General features: G+C 44.9%; 1 long non-coding RNA gene across 2 annotated transcripts in view; it reads right to left on the bottom strand.

Moving 5' to 3' along the window:
* Nucleotides 1–12,167, bottom strand: part of LOC132498127 (uncharacterized) — a 70,286-nt gene that overhangs the window by 50,537 nt on the left and 7,582 nt on the right. The window contains exons 5-6 of one of the 2 annotated variants that reach the window (XR_009533736.1): nt 10,541–10,641; nt 9,614–9,787 (exon numbers count right to left, since the gene is read on the bottom strand). This is a non-coding gene — a long non-coding RNA (uncharacterized LOC132498127). Of the gene's footprint in view, nt 1–9,613; nt 9,788–10,502; nt 10,642–12,167 lie in introns of both variants that reach the window. The other variant, XR_009533737.1, reaches the window with a different exon arrangement.

Raw genomic sequence — 12,167 nt, forward strand, 5'->3', positions numbered from 1 at the left:
TCTGGTCCACCCCCAGCAGGCCCGTGTTTTTTATAGAAGGAAGACTGAGGCCCAGAGAGGAGGTGTGATTGCCCAAAGCCACACAGCATGCTGAAAAAGGAGAACATCCTTAGCGTCTCTAGTGGGTGCAAGGAGCTGAGACGGGAAGAGGAGGGGAATTCTGTGAGCAACTTTCCCACCAGTGACTTCCACCTGGGGAAACAACATCACTTAGGTCTTTTCTATCAGTCTTCGCAAGTCATCTTTCCTCATCCTGCAGGAGCAGTGACAGATGCAGAGACTAGGAAGTGAGCTGAGGGGCTAAAGCCTTGCTCGGGGGTGGATTGGTTTCAACACAGTGATGCAGTGGAACCCGCAAAGCCCCAGGAACGTGGAAGTCCAGGCCAAGCTGCAGATCTGGGAAGGAGCTGGGGTCTCCAAAGCCTCACACAGCATAATCCAGGTAGCTGCACTATGGGGGCCCACATCCCTGCAGCCCTCGTTATTTCCATGCATGCTGGTGGCTTCTTACTATGGGCAGTTTCTCTGCTGCCTGAGAGCTTTCTCTGGCCTAGGATTTGGGAGACCCTCAGGACAGGCCAAAAGTGCAGGGATTTGACACCTTCAGAAGCAGCCTTAACAACAATGATTGGGAGTTGGTGTATATATCCACCCACCTTCTCTCCTCTTGGATGGGACAATTCTGAGACAAATCTATACCAGTGATTCTCAACCAGGTACAATTTTGCACTCCCAGGGGACATGGAGCAATATCTGGAGACATTTTGGTTGGATGGTTGCTACTGGCATCTGGTAGAGGCCAGGATGCTGCTAAACATCCAACAACACCCAGGACAGCACCCCATAACCAATAATTATTCAGTCCAAAATGTCAATAGTGCTGAGGTTGAGAAACCCTGTTCTCTACCCTCTCACAGAGGTCCTCAGTGGGACTGAGCCCCAGATGCCCATAGCAACGACCTGCTCAGTTAGGCACACACTCCTGACTTCTCTCCCCTCCTTGGTCACCTTCCTCACTCCCCTTCCAGAGCTTCCTGAGACCACCTCCCACAAAATGACTTTCACACGAATCCTCGCCTCAAGGTCTGCTTCTTGGGGGACCCAACCTAAGATCATCCATTACTACAGTCATGAGGACAACCTTGGAAAGGTCTTGAAGAGTTGGCTTCCTATTTCAGTCATTTACACTCTTACTGCACACATTCAGTCCCAGGGATACCCACACTGAACGTAGCTTCTTGAGGACACATACATGGGGTCACACCAGACCAGCTTGGTCAGGAACATCCTTTGGTCCTACTCTCGTGGACCAGTTGATTGGAGATACACTCACTTTGCAAAGAGATGTGAGACTTGAATACAGATTCAATGCAATCCCTGTCAGAATCCCAGCTACTTCTTTGTAAAACTGGCAGGCTGATTCTAAAATTCACATGGAATTACAAGAGACCAGGAAGAGCCAAAACAATCTTGAAAAAGAAGAATGAAGTAGGACGACTCACACTTCATGATTTCAAAATTTGCTACAAAGCAACAGTAATCAAGATAGTGTGGTACTGGCAGTAGGATAGATACAGAGATCAGTGAACTAAAATTGAAAGTACAGATATACCCATATATCTATGGTCAACTGACTTTTGACAAGGGTATAAAGACAAGGGTGTAAAGACCATTCAATGGAGAAAAGATAGTCTTTTCAACAAATGATGCCAGGACAACTGGATATCCACATGCAAAAGAATGAAGTTGAACCCTACCTCACACCATACACAAAAATTAACTCAAAATGGATCAAAGACCTAAATGTAAGAGCTAAAACTATAAAACTCTTACAAGAAAACATAGGGTTAAATCTTCGTGATCTTGGATTTGGCAAAGTATTCTTGGATGTGACCCTAAAAGCATGAGAAAAAAGAGAAAAAAATTGATAAATTGAACTTAAAATTGAAAACGTTTGTGCTTCTAAGGACACCATCAATAAAGTGAAAAGACAACCCACAGAATGGGAAAAAAATATTTTCAAGTCATATATCTGATAAGGGACTTACATTATTAGGTATCCATGAATTTAGAACTACTATTTTCTCCTGGTAAATTTAAATTTCATACACTGACCCTCTATATCTCTAATGATGCCTTTTTGCCTTAAATTCTATTTTGTCTGATAGTAATATAACTATGCTAATTTTCTTTTGGTTAATATTTTTCTGATTTTTTTTCACTGTTTTACTTACAATTTTTTATCGCTTTTAGACATGTCTCATGTAAGCAGCATTTGGTTATTCTTTTTTCAGTCCAATCTGAGAGTATATAATTTTAACTGGAGGGTTCAGTCTATTTATATTTATAGAGCTTACAAATATATTTGACTTTATTTCTATGATCTTGTTTCTGTTTTGTTTTTATTTTAATTTGTCCTGCTTCCTAATGATTTATTTTCATCTTCTTTGTTGCATTATTTTGAATTGAGGTTTTTTACTCATCCCATTTCTCCCCCTTCTACTGTGTAGAGGATAGACATTCTATTTTTTTTTATTGGTGACTTAGCATTTTGAAATTATTACCTAACTTAACTTAGTCTAAAGTTAATCAATATCTTACCCTTCTCCTGAACAATGCAAAGTGCTTTGAAAGCTTTAATTCCATTTATCATACTTACGGTCCAGGCTTTTAGTTCCATCTCCTGTTTAACCCCACAAAATAGACATTGTTTTGGACAATCAGTGTGTTTGTTTAGATTTACCCATATTTTTATTATTTTCTCAATTCATCATCACTTCTGGTATCTGAGACTTTTTTCCTCAGATCATTTTTCTTCTCAAGCTCATCCTTCAGAAACTCCTTGAATGGGGGTCTGTTGTTTATAAATTCTCTCAGTTATAGTAAACGGACATACCTTTTATTGAGCTTCATTTTATTGTGCTTCATTACTGTGTTTTTTTTTACAAATTGAAGGTTTGTGTCAACCCTGCATCAAGCAAGTCTATCTGCGCCATTTTTCCAACATCATTTGCTCACTTCATTGCTCTGTGTCACATTTTGGTAATTCTCACAATATTTTAAACTTTTTCACTATTATTATATTTGCTATGGTTATCTGTGATCCGTGATCTCTGATGTTACTACTACAACTCATTGGAAGGCTCAGAAAATGGTTAGCATTTTTAGCAATAAATATTTTTAAATTAAGCTATGTACACTTTTTTGACATAATACTATTGCACACTTAACAGAACATAGTATAGTGTAAACATAACTTTTTTTTTGTTGGCCACGACACGCAGCTTGTGGGATCTTAGTTCCCCAACCAGGGATTGAACCTAGGCCCTCAGCAGTGAAAGTGCCGAGTCCTAACCACTGGATCACCAGGGAATTCCCAAAACATAACTTTTATATGCACTGGGAAACAAAAATCTTTTCTGTGACTTGCTTTATTGCAATATTCGCTTTATCACAGTGGCCTGGAACCAAACCTGCAACATCTCCAAGGTATGCCTGTAAGTGAAAACGTCCTTATTTCTACCCTTATTTTTTGCATTTTTATTGAGATATGATTCACATACGATAAAAATTCACCCTTTGAAAGTGTACAATTCAGTGGTTTTAGTGTACTTATAAGATTTAACAAACATCACCACCATCTAATTCCAGAACTTATCATCATCCAAAAAGAAACCCCACGCCCCTTAGCTGTCACTCCACATTCCCCTCCACCCTCTGGCAACCACAAATCTACCTTCTGTCTCTATCGATTTGCCTATTCTGGACGTTTTATATAAATGAAATCATACAATTTGTGAACTTTTGTGTCTGACTTCTTTTGCTTAGCATAATGTTTTCAAGGTTCATCCATGTTGTTGCATGGATCAGAACTTCATTCCTTTTTATGGCAAGTAACACTACTGTATGGATATACCACATTTTGTTTATCCATTCATAAGTTGGTGGATATTTAGGTTGTTTCCACTTTTTCACTATTATAAATAATGCTGCAATAAACATTTGTGTACAAGTTTTTGTATGAATATATGTTTTCAATTTTCTTTAGCACATACTTAGGATCTACATTTATCCTTAAAAGATAAATTATCCTTTAAGAAATTATTTCAGTCTTATTAGGGGCTGGGGTATACAGTCCCTAGTTGGTGTGAATTTTAAAAGCCCTTTGAAGTCATCATTATTCTGTTTTTCATTGTTACTATTTATAGTATTATAACTAATCACCATTAGTCTAATTTCTTCTAATTAGAGAAGTTGTGAACAACAAAGTTTTTTCCTGTTGGGTATTTTTAAGATCTTCTACTTGTCTTTTTTTCTTTTTTTCTACTTGTCTTTGATATTCTTTAATTTGATTATGACGTATCTCTGTATGGACTTCTTTTTATTTACCCTTTTTGGGATTCACTGGAATTCCTGAATCTGAAGATTCATATTTTTTAATAATCATAGAAAATTCTCAGCTGCTATCTCTTTGAATAATACCTCTCTCCCATTATTCCTATAATCACTTTCCAAATATCTGATTAGACATATATTAGAGCTTTTCATTCCATTCTCCATGTCTCTTAACCTCTTCTTCATAGTTTCATTTTTCTTTCTGTACTGCATTATGTATAATTTTTCAAATCTATCTTCCTGTTTACTAATTCCCTCTCCAGCAGTGTCTATTCTATTTAACTGTTCCATTGAGTTTTAAATTTTGTATGTGATATACTTAAATTCCTAGAACCTCTGTCTGGTTCTTTTTCAAGTCTTCCTGGTCATGTTTATCATCCCTTGCTTCTTCCTTGTCTTTCTTGTGCCACAGAAGCTCAAGGTGTGGAAGTTGTAGGCTGCCCAACAAGGTAGAAGTCCTCAGGGTGTCCAGCAGTCTTTCCTTCCCTGGACTGATGTTTCCAATTTGTTCCTGGCCTCTCATAATTCCCTTATTTGCTTATAGGCTCTTCCATTAACAGAAAAGAACTTCAAATTTCAAAAATATTTTTTTCTAGCATCCTTAGATGTTCTGTAGCTGATATATTTGTATACCTTTAATCATCATATAGATTTTAAGTCCCTTTGTTCCTTTTCCAACATCCATGCTTTCAGAGACTAACTATTAAGCACCTACTATGTGCCAAGAACTGTGCTGGGGATTCAGGAGAGAACAAGACATAGCCTGTCCCTGCTCTTAGGGTTGCTTCCAGTCTATGGAGAAACCAGACACTTAACCAGGCAACTGTAGCCCACGGTTAATCAGTGCTCTGACAGGGTAGGTGTTAATAAACAAGGCCATGCTGAGATATATGGAGGCCAGGAACACTCTAATAATCACATTGATTCTCTTTAAGTAAATATTCAACATTTATTTAAGGGGGAGGAATACAAAGCAAAACTCAAGTTCTTTTCCCACATTAGAAGGCTTTAGGGAAGCTGTCTGTTATTATTCAAGCACATGTTGTTGCTGGAACATCCATCTTTTGTGGGGAGGATCCAGACCCGACCCCAAGCTACTTAGAAAATCAATTATCCCAACCACATACAGTATAGCCTCCTAGAAGGATGTTCTGGTAAATTACATTTCCACTGATGCTTTAGTTGCTTCCCTAGCCATCCTTTAATCCTCATGTTCTGAGTAACTACTGCTACATAACGAATCACTTCAAAATAGTGGCTTAAAATGATAACGATATGTCATGGGTTGAATTATGTCCCCCCAAAAGATATGTTAAAGTCTTAACCCTCAGTACTTCAGAATGTCATCTTATTTGAGAAATAGGGTCATTGCAGATGGAATTAGTCAAGATGAGATAATACAGAGTACAGGTGCCCCTAATCAAATGTGACGGTGTCCTTTATAAGAAGAGGGAGATTTGGACACAGAGACACAGCAAGAACACAATGCGAAGATGGAGGCAGAGGCCAGAGTGATGCACCTACAGGCCAAGGAAAGCCAAGCACTGCCTACAACCACCAGAAGCTAGGAGAAAGGCAGGGATTCTCCCTCAGAGCCCTCACAAGGAACAAGCCAATACCTCGATTTTGGACTCTAGCCTCCAGAACTCTGAGAGAATAAATTTTTGTTGTTTTGCCCAGTTTGTGGCCATTTGTTACCTAGGCAGCCCTAGCAAACTCATATATGATCTTGTCTTCCACTCATGAACCCGGAGGTCACCTGGACTGCAGGCAGCTTCTCACTCTGGGTCTGTCATGCATTGCAGGCATTTGGTGGCTGAGACTAGGGTCATCTCAAAGGCTTCCTTATGCACATGTCTGATATCTGGGGCAGGGGAGACTCAAACAGCTGGGGATGGATGAGTTGGGGCCCCTCAGGCATCTCTCCCACTCTTTGTGATCCCTGCACAAGGCGGCCTCCGCAGAGATGGACTTCTTACAGGGCAGCTGACAGCTCCCAGAGCAAGTTCCCAAGAGAACCTGGGAGATGCTACCTGGCCTTTTCCAACCATTCCAAGCGATGTCAGAGAACATCGCTTCCATCACATTCTGTTCAAGGAGGCTCGCCCCAGTTCAGGGCGAGGGGACACAGACCCCACCTCCTGATGAGAGGAGGGTCTAAGGATTCAGTCACATTTTTATGCCACTGCACCGGCTCAGTCAGGGGCACATCCAGCACTGTCTGCCTCCCTGACAGGCATGAGGAGTTAAGCCAGGGGAGCAGGGCGTGAGCCAGGGAGAAGAGCCCCCCCACCTGCCCCAGCCCGGAGCCCGCAGCTGATGCTGGAGTACCGCTCCCTTCATCCTGCTCACAGCCTCCAGGCCTGGCAGAGCCCAGGGCTCACTCGTTCAGCTGAGGCTCCACGCCAGGACCTGGAGGTCAGACCCTGCCCAGAGAGCACCCAAGCCAAAGGCGACCCCTGGGTCCTTGCTGCCCACCACCCGCAGGTGCTTTGTTTTCCTGACAGAGATCCTTCTTCTTTTTTTTTTTATGAATACTTTGGTTTTTGAGTTTTATTTATTTTTTTTACAGCAGGTTCTTATTAGTTATCTTATACATATTAGTGTATACACGTCAATCCCAATCTCCCAATTCATCCCCCCTCCACCCCGCCACTCAGAGATCCTTCTTTTCGTCCTTAGTCTGGGGCCATTTCTGTCCCTGCCTTCCTCACTAATCTGGGGCAGACGGGAGGCCCCTCAGAGAGGGCTCCACACACACACATCAACCCCCGAGGTTTGGGAGCTCAGTCTCGGAGTCTGGAGCATTGACTCTCCCCGCAGCTAACCCCAGCTGTGGCTCCCCAATTCCCTTCCTTCTGATGGCTCTTTAAAAATCTCCCCCCACCCCACCCCACCCTCTTGGTCAGGAGACAAATGCGTTTCTGGTATTGCTGTTAGTCCAGGAGGCCACTTTCCCGTCAAACAAAATACCCAGCCTTCTGATAACTTGAAAGCACCTAGTCTGGGACACACATACACATACACACAAACGCTGCTCCCCTTTCTCCAAGAGGCCACTGCTCTCCAGAAGAGGTGAGACCAAGGTTCACCTGAGGTCACATCATCTTCCCTCCACCTTCAGAGCAGCAACCAAACCATCAGACCAGTCTGGGTGGGAAAGAAGCACCCACTGGCGGAGCGCCTGCTCCAGGCCCGTGCTGAGCCATCCCTGCCGACGGCCCTGCGAGGCAGGGGCCCCAGTCTACTCCGTTACACAGTGAAGAGGCTGCAGCTGCGGCGCGGGGGCGGGGGCGGGGGCGGGGGCGGGGGCGGGGTGATGGACTAGCCTGTGTCTGACTTGAGGTTCACTGTCACGTTTGTCTCGACGTTTATCTCTAAAACCTGTCCTCCTTCTCTTCTCCCTTCCTCTCACCCTCCTCCTGCTCGACTTCTGCCTCTCTCTCCCTCTCCTTCCATCTCTCTATTTCTGTCTGCGTTCTCTCTCTCTTTCACTGTAACCCCCACACAGGAGTCTAGGGCTGCTTAGAGGCCAGAATCACTCCAAAATGGGCTCAGCCTTCCACTCGTCCTTGGTACCAGAATCTGGCCACACTCGTTTGGAAAACTCCATGAAGGAATGGACAGTGGCTACCTGCCACCCCCTTCTCCCCACCTCACAAGGGACCTTTGCCGAGTCTCTAAGCTGAGACCTAGGGTGGGATGGATTGGGAGAGAACGACCAAAGACAAGAATGGAGAAGGAAGGAGATTATTCCCAGTGGTCAGGCTACAATAGGACACACACAACAGAGACAGGAATTAAATTTTCATCAATAATCAAAATTCCTCCCAACCTGAAAGTTCCTGCCCAAAAGGATGCTGCCCTTTGTCAGCTGTGTGACCTTAGCTATGTCACTTAACCTCTCTGAGCCAATAATAATAATCCCTACTTTAAAAGACAGTTATTATGGAATTCCCTGGTGGTGCAGTGGTTAAGAATCCGCCTGCCAATGCTGGGGACACGGGTTCAAGCCCCGGTCTGGGAAGATCCCACATGCCGCAGAGCAACAAAGCCTGTGCGCCACAACTACTGAGTGTGTGCTCTAGAGCCCGCGCACCACAACTACTGAGCCCGCATGCCTAGAGCCTGTGCTCTGCAGCAAGAGAAGCCACCGCAATGAGAAGCCCGCGCACCGCAATGAAAAGTAGCCCCCACGCACCACAACTAGAGAAAGCCCGTGCACAGCAATGAAGGCACAATGCAGCCAAAAATAATAAATAAATAAATAATTTTTTAAAAAGACTGTTATTATGATTCAGTGAGATAAAGACTGTTGATTTGTTTGGAATGCTTTGGGCTGCAAATAACAGAAAATTCAACCAGGACTTGCTTGAGCAATAAAGACAATTATTTCACATACTGAGATTCTAGAGGTAGTTTTCAGGTTTTGTACAATGATTCAGAAATGCCAGTGAAAATCAGTTTCTTTATATATTTCTGCTTCACTCTCCTTAGCTTATTGTTTACATCTCATGCTGTTTCCTCATGATTGAAAGATAGTTGCTGCAGCTCCAGACATCACATACCACATTCAAAGAAATACGAAGAAGGGAAGGGAAATATTAATAATAAGCACCCCTTCAGGTGATGCAAGGATTCCCACCTTAAGAGAGTCTGCCCTGCAGCATGATCACCTAACGTGAAACTCATTCTCGTCTCAGATGCTTTTGTATTTTGAAAAAGCCTTCAGAGAAAAGTCCCCGATGGTAGGACTCCATGCACATGTGGCGCTAGTTAAGAAAGGAGAAGGCTTCCTGGCACCTCAGGTCATATCACAGACCTTCAGAGCTGGAAGGGATCTGAGAGAGGCTCCCCCAACCCCAGCCATACAAAAGGAGAAACTGAGGCTCAGGGTGGAGAAGTGATTTCCTCACCATCACACAGCAGAGCCAGCGGCCCTGAGCCTTTCTTAGTGCTCTGGGAGGAGTCCTCGGAAAGGAGGGCTCAGACCAGGAAACGCAGCTGTCTCAGGAGGGTTCCCCAGAAGCAGAGCCTGAGTCAGGGATTCCCATTCAGATGAGTTATGGGGTCTGGGGAGGCCCTGAGGAGAAAGGGAGTGAGGGAAGCAGGATAGGGAAGGGGTAAAAGCTAAGCCAGAACACGGTCTCAGCTGGGGTCAAGCCACAGTCCCACCAAGGATATTGGACCCCTAATAGCATCACAGAGTTTGTCCTACCTTGAGGCTTGGGGTGGTCTTTTGCACCACATCAGCCGGTCATCAGCCATCGACTGCCCAGGTCGGGAAAGGAAGGCAGGGTGGGCCGGCCTTCCGGGGGACGCCTCTCGTTTGGCTGAGGGCTCATCTCCAGCGAAGGGGCAGCTGGGAGTCATTAGCAGCAACCTTCAGCAGCTGGGGGACGGGGAAACCAGCAGGTTAGAAGGAAAACAAGCAGGTCTCCTCCCCGGAGTCCCGAGGCATCCCCGGCGTTCCCAGCCACAGAACACAGTGTGCAGGAGCAGAGGCCCGTCCCTGCCACAACCTCAGTTTCCCGGTTCATAAAATGGGTATGCAGGACCAAGGGGTCCTTTCCAGCTCTGCATGTCCAAGCTTCTGTGATTTCACTTCCACCTCACCCCAAAGTTCCAACCAGACAGTCCCCCTACCCCCAGGCTCCCCACTAGCCAAAACAGTTTAAGAATCAGTGAGACCAAAGTAGGGTCTCCATTCATTCAAGCCTGAACCTCACGAGGCAAGTAAAGGCAACAGTTTCTTGGCACGTGTACGTCTCCAGCCTGCAGAGCAGGCCTAGGGAGTCAGTATTTCTTGAAATGTAAGTACCAAGACCACACTGGGTTGTCAGTAAATTCATTATCCCATTATGCAGAACTGAATTATTCAGCGCTCTTGAGGCCGCCTCAGGAACATGCCCGAGCACAGTCGATGCAGCATTAGAGGGATGGATGGAGTCAGGCCCAGGGCATGGTTGGTGCCGGGGTGATGGATCTGGGCCCAGACAGGCTGCCAGGGCTTGCAGGCACAAGGCTGCCTGGCTGGCAGGACCTTGGCACTGGGTGTTCCCGGGGTCTGTAGAGGGGGTTATGCACATATCCACAGTCCTCCTCACCCCTTAAGAAATCGGCAGAGTATATCTTTGGAGCCCACCTGCTCCAATGGGCCCAGGGACAGAAGATCCAGGCTCCACCTCTTCCTGGCTGTGTGACCGCCAGAAGGTCATTCACCTCTCTGAGCTTCAGTCTCTTTATCTGTAAAAAACACAGTGATGATGCTGAATGTTCCCAGTATCCATTCTCCCTTTTAAATTTAATGATAGAACTGATTTTTTCATTGAACATATAACCCTCTAGAATAAAGACTATTTCCAGGCCAAAGTGTGGTCATGTGACTAAGTGCTGCTCAAAGGGATGCAAGTAGAATATCTTATGAAACTTTCAAGAAGTGTCCTTAAAGGAACAAGGTTAGTTCTATTTTGTCCCTTTCTTCTTCCTAAAAACTGGGTTGAAGGTGTGATGGCTGGAACTCAAGCAGTCATCCTGTTTAATGAGAAGACACCACATGAGGATGGCAACACAGCAGAGGAGAAGCCCGAGTCTCAGTTGACCCTGGAGGCTCCGTAAAACCTCCAAGTTACATCTGTATAAAGTAGAAACCAACTTCTTTTTTGGATTTTTCTGTCTCTCACAGCCAAACTCAACCTTACCTTGTTGGGCAAGTCCAAGGGTGAAATGAGTTATTACAGGAAAAGTGGCCAACTCAGTAGGTACTTCCTCTAGGATATGTCAGTGGTTAAGAACTATAAGTCCTGAAACCAGAGAACCTGGGTTCAAATCCCAACTTTACTACTTATAAGCTGTGCAAATTTAGGAATGTTGCTTAACCTCTCTGTGCTACAGCTTCTTCACCTATAAAATGGGGATAAAAATGGTGCCTTTCCCCTTACAAGGTTTATGTGAAGATTGAGTTAATAGGAAGTTTAACTGACACACAGTAATTGCTATATAAATATCAGCCGTTAGTATTCCATTTTTGTAGATCTAGGGGGATTCCCTATGTAACTCAGGGACCTGGGTCCCTGTAACATCTCCCAAAGCTCATCTCAGTCTAGATTTTCCCCTCAAAGTGGCTGTGCTCTCAGGGTAGCAACGTCAGAGGTGTTCTGAGTTTCAACCATGACATGAACCGTTTTGCTTGGGGTGGGCGGCACCGTCTGGGATCCTTGTTTGGAGCCCACAGAGGGATTGCTCTTTGGAATCCAGGTGAAGTTCTTACTCAGCAAGTGAGAAAGAGAAACAAAAGCCTGAGATGGGCTGTGTACCCTGGGCAGGTGTCTCTCCTCTCTGGGCCTCTGGGGAGTGGATTAAACCAGAGGTTACAGCGCATGCGCCAGCAGCTCAAAGACCAATGTGGAATATGAGGGAACCTCTTTGGGTTTAGGGCAGCAGGGAGTGGTGGGGACTGGGGCCGGGGCACATGACCCGTGGGGGATGGGGGAGGCGCCACACAGCACCAGCCAACCTGCCCTGCAGCAAAATGGGCCCAGTGTTGTCAAGTCTGCTGCTCTTTCAAAAGAAATGGAAATCAAATCCGAATTCTTTGCGAAATTTTCTGATTCTTTAGTGTTGGCTCCATTCAAATAAACAAAATACTGATCGAGGCAAACAAAATATGTCCCCAGGCCAGCTCAGGGGCCACCAGAAGTAAACAAGCACTGAGAGGTCTCCCATGCAATGCAATCGGAATCCTTGAGTTCCAGGCTCCATGTCCTGGTGTC

The sequence above is a fragment of the Mesoplodon densirostris genome, chromosome 1, assembly GCF_025265405.1.
Source record: "Mesoplodon densirostris isolate mMesDen1 chromosome 1, mMesDen1 primary haplotype, whole genome shotgun sequence".
Taxonomy (NCBI): domain Eukaryota; kingdom Metazoa; phylum Chordata; class Mammalia; order Artiodactyla; family Ziphiidae; genus Mesoplodon; species Mesoplodon densirostris.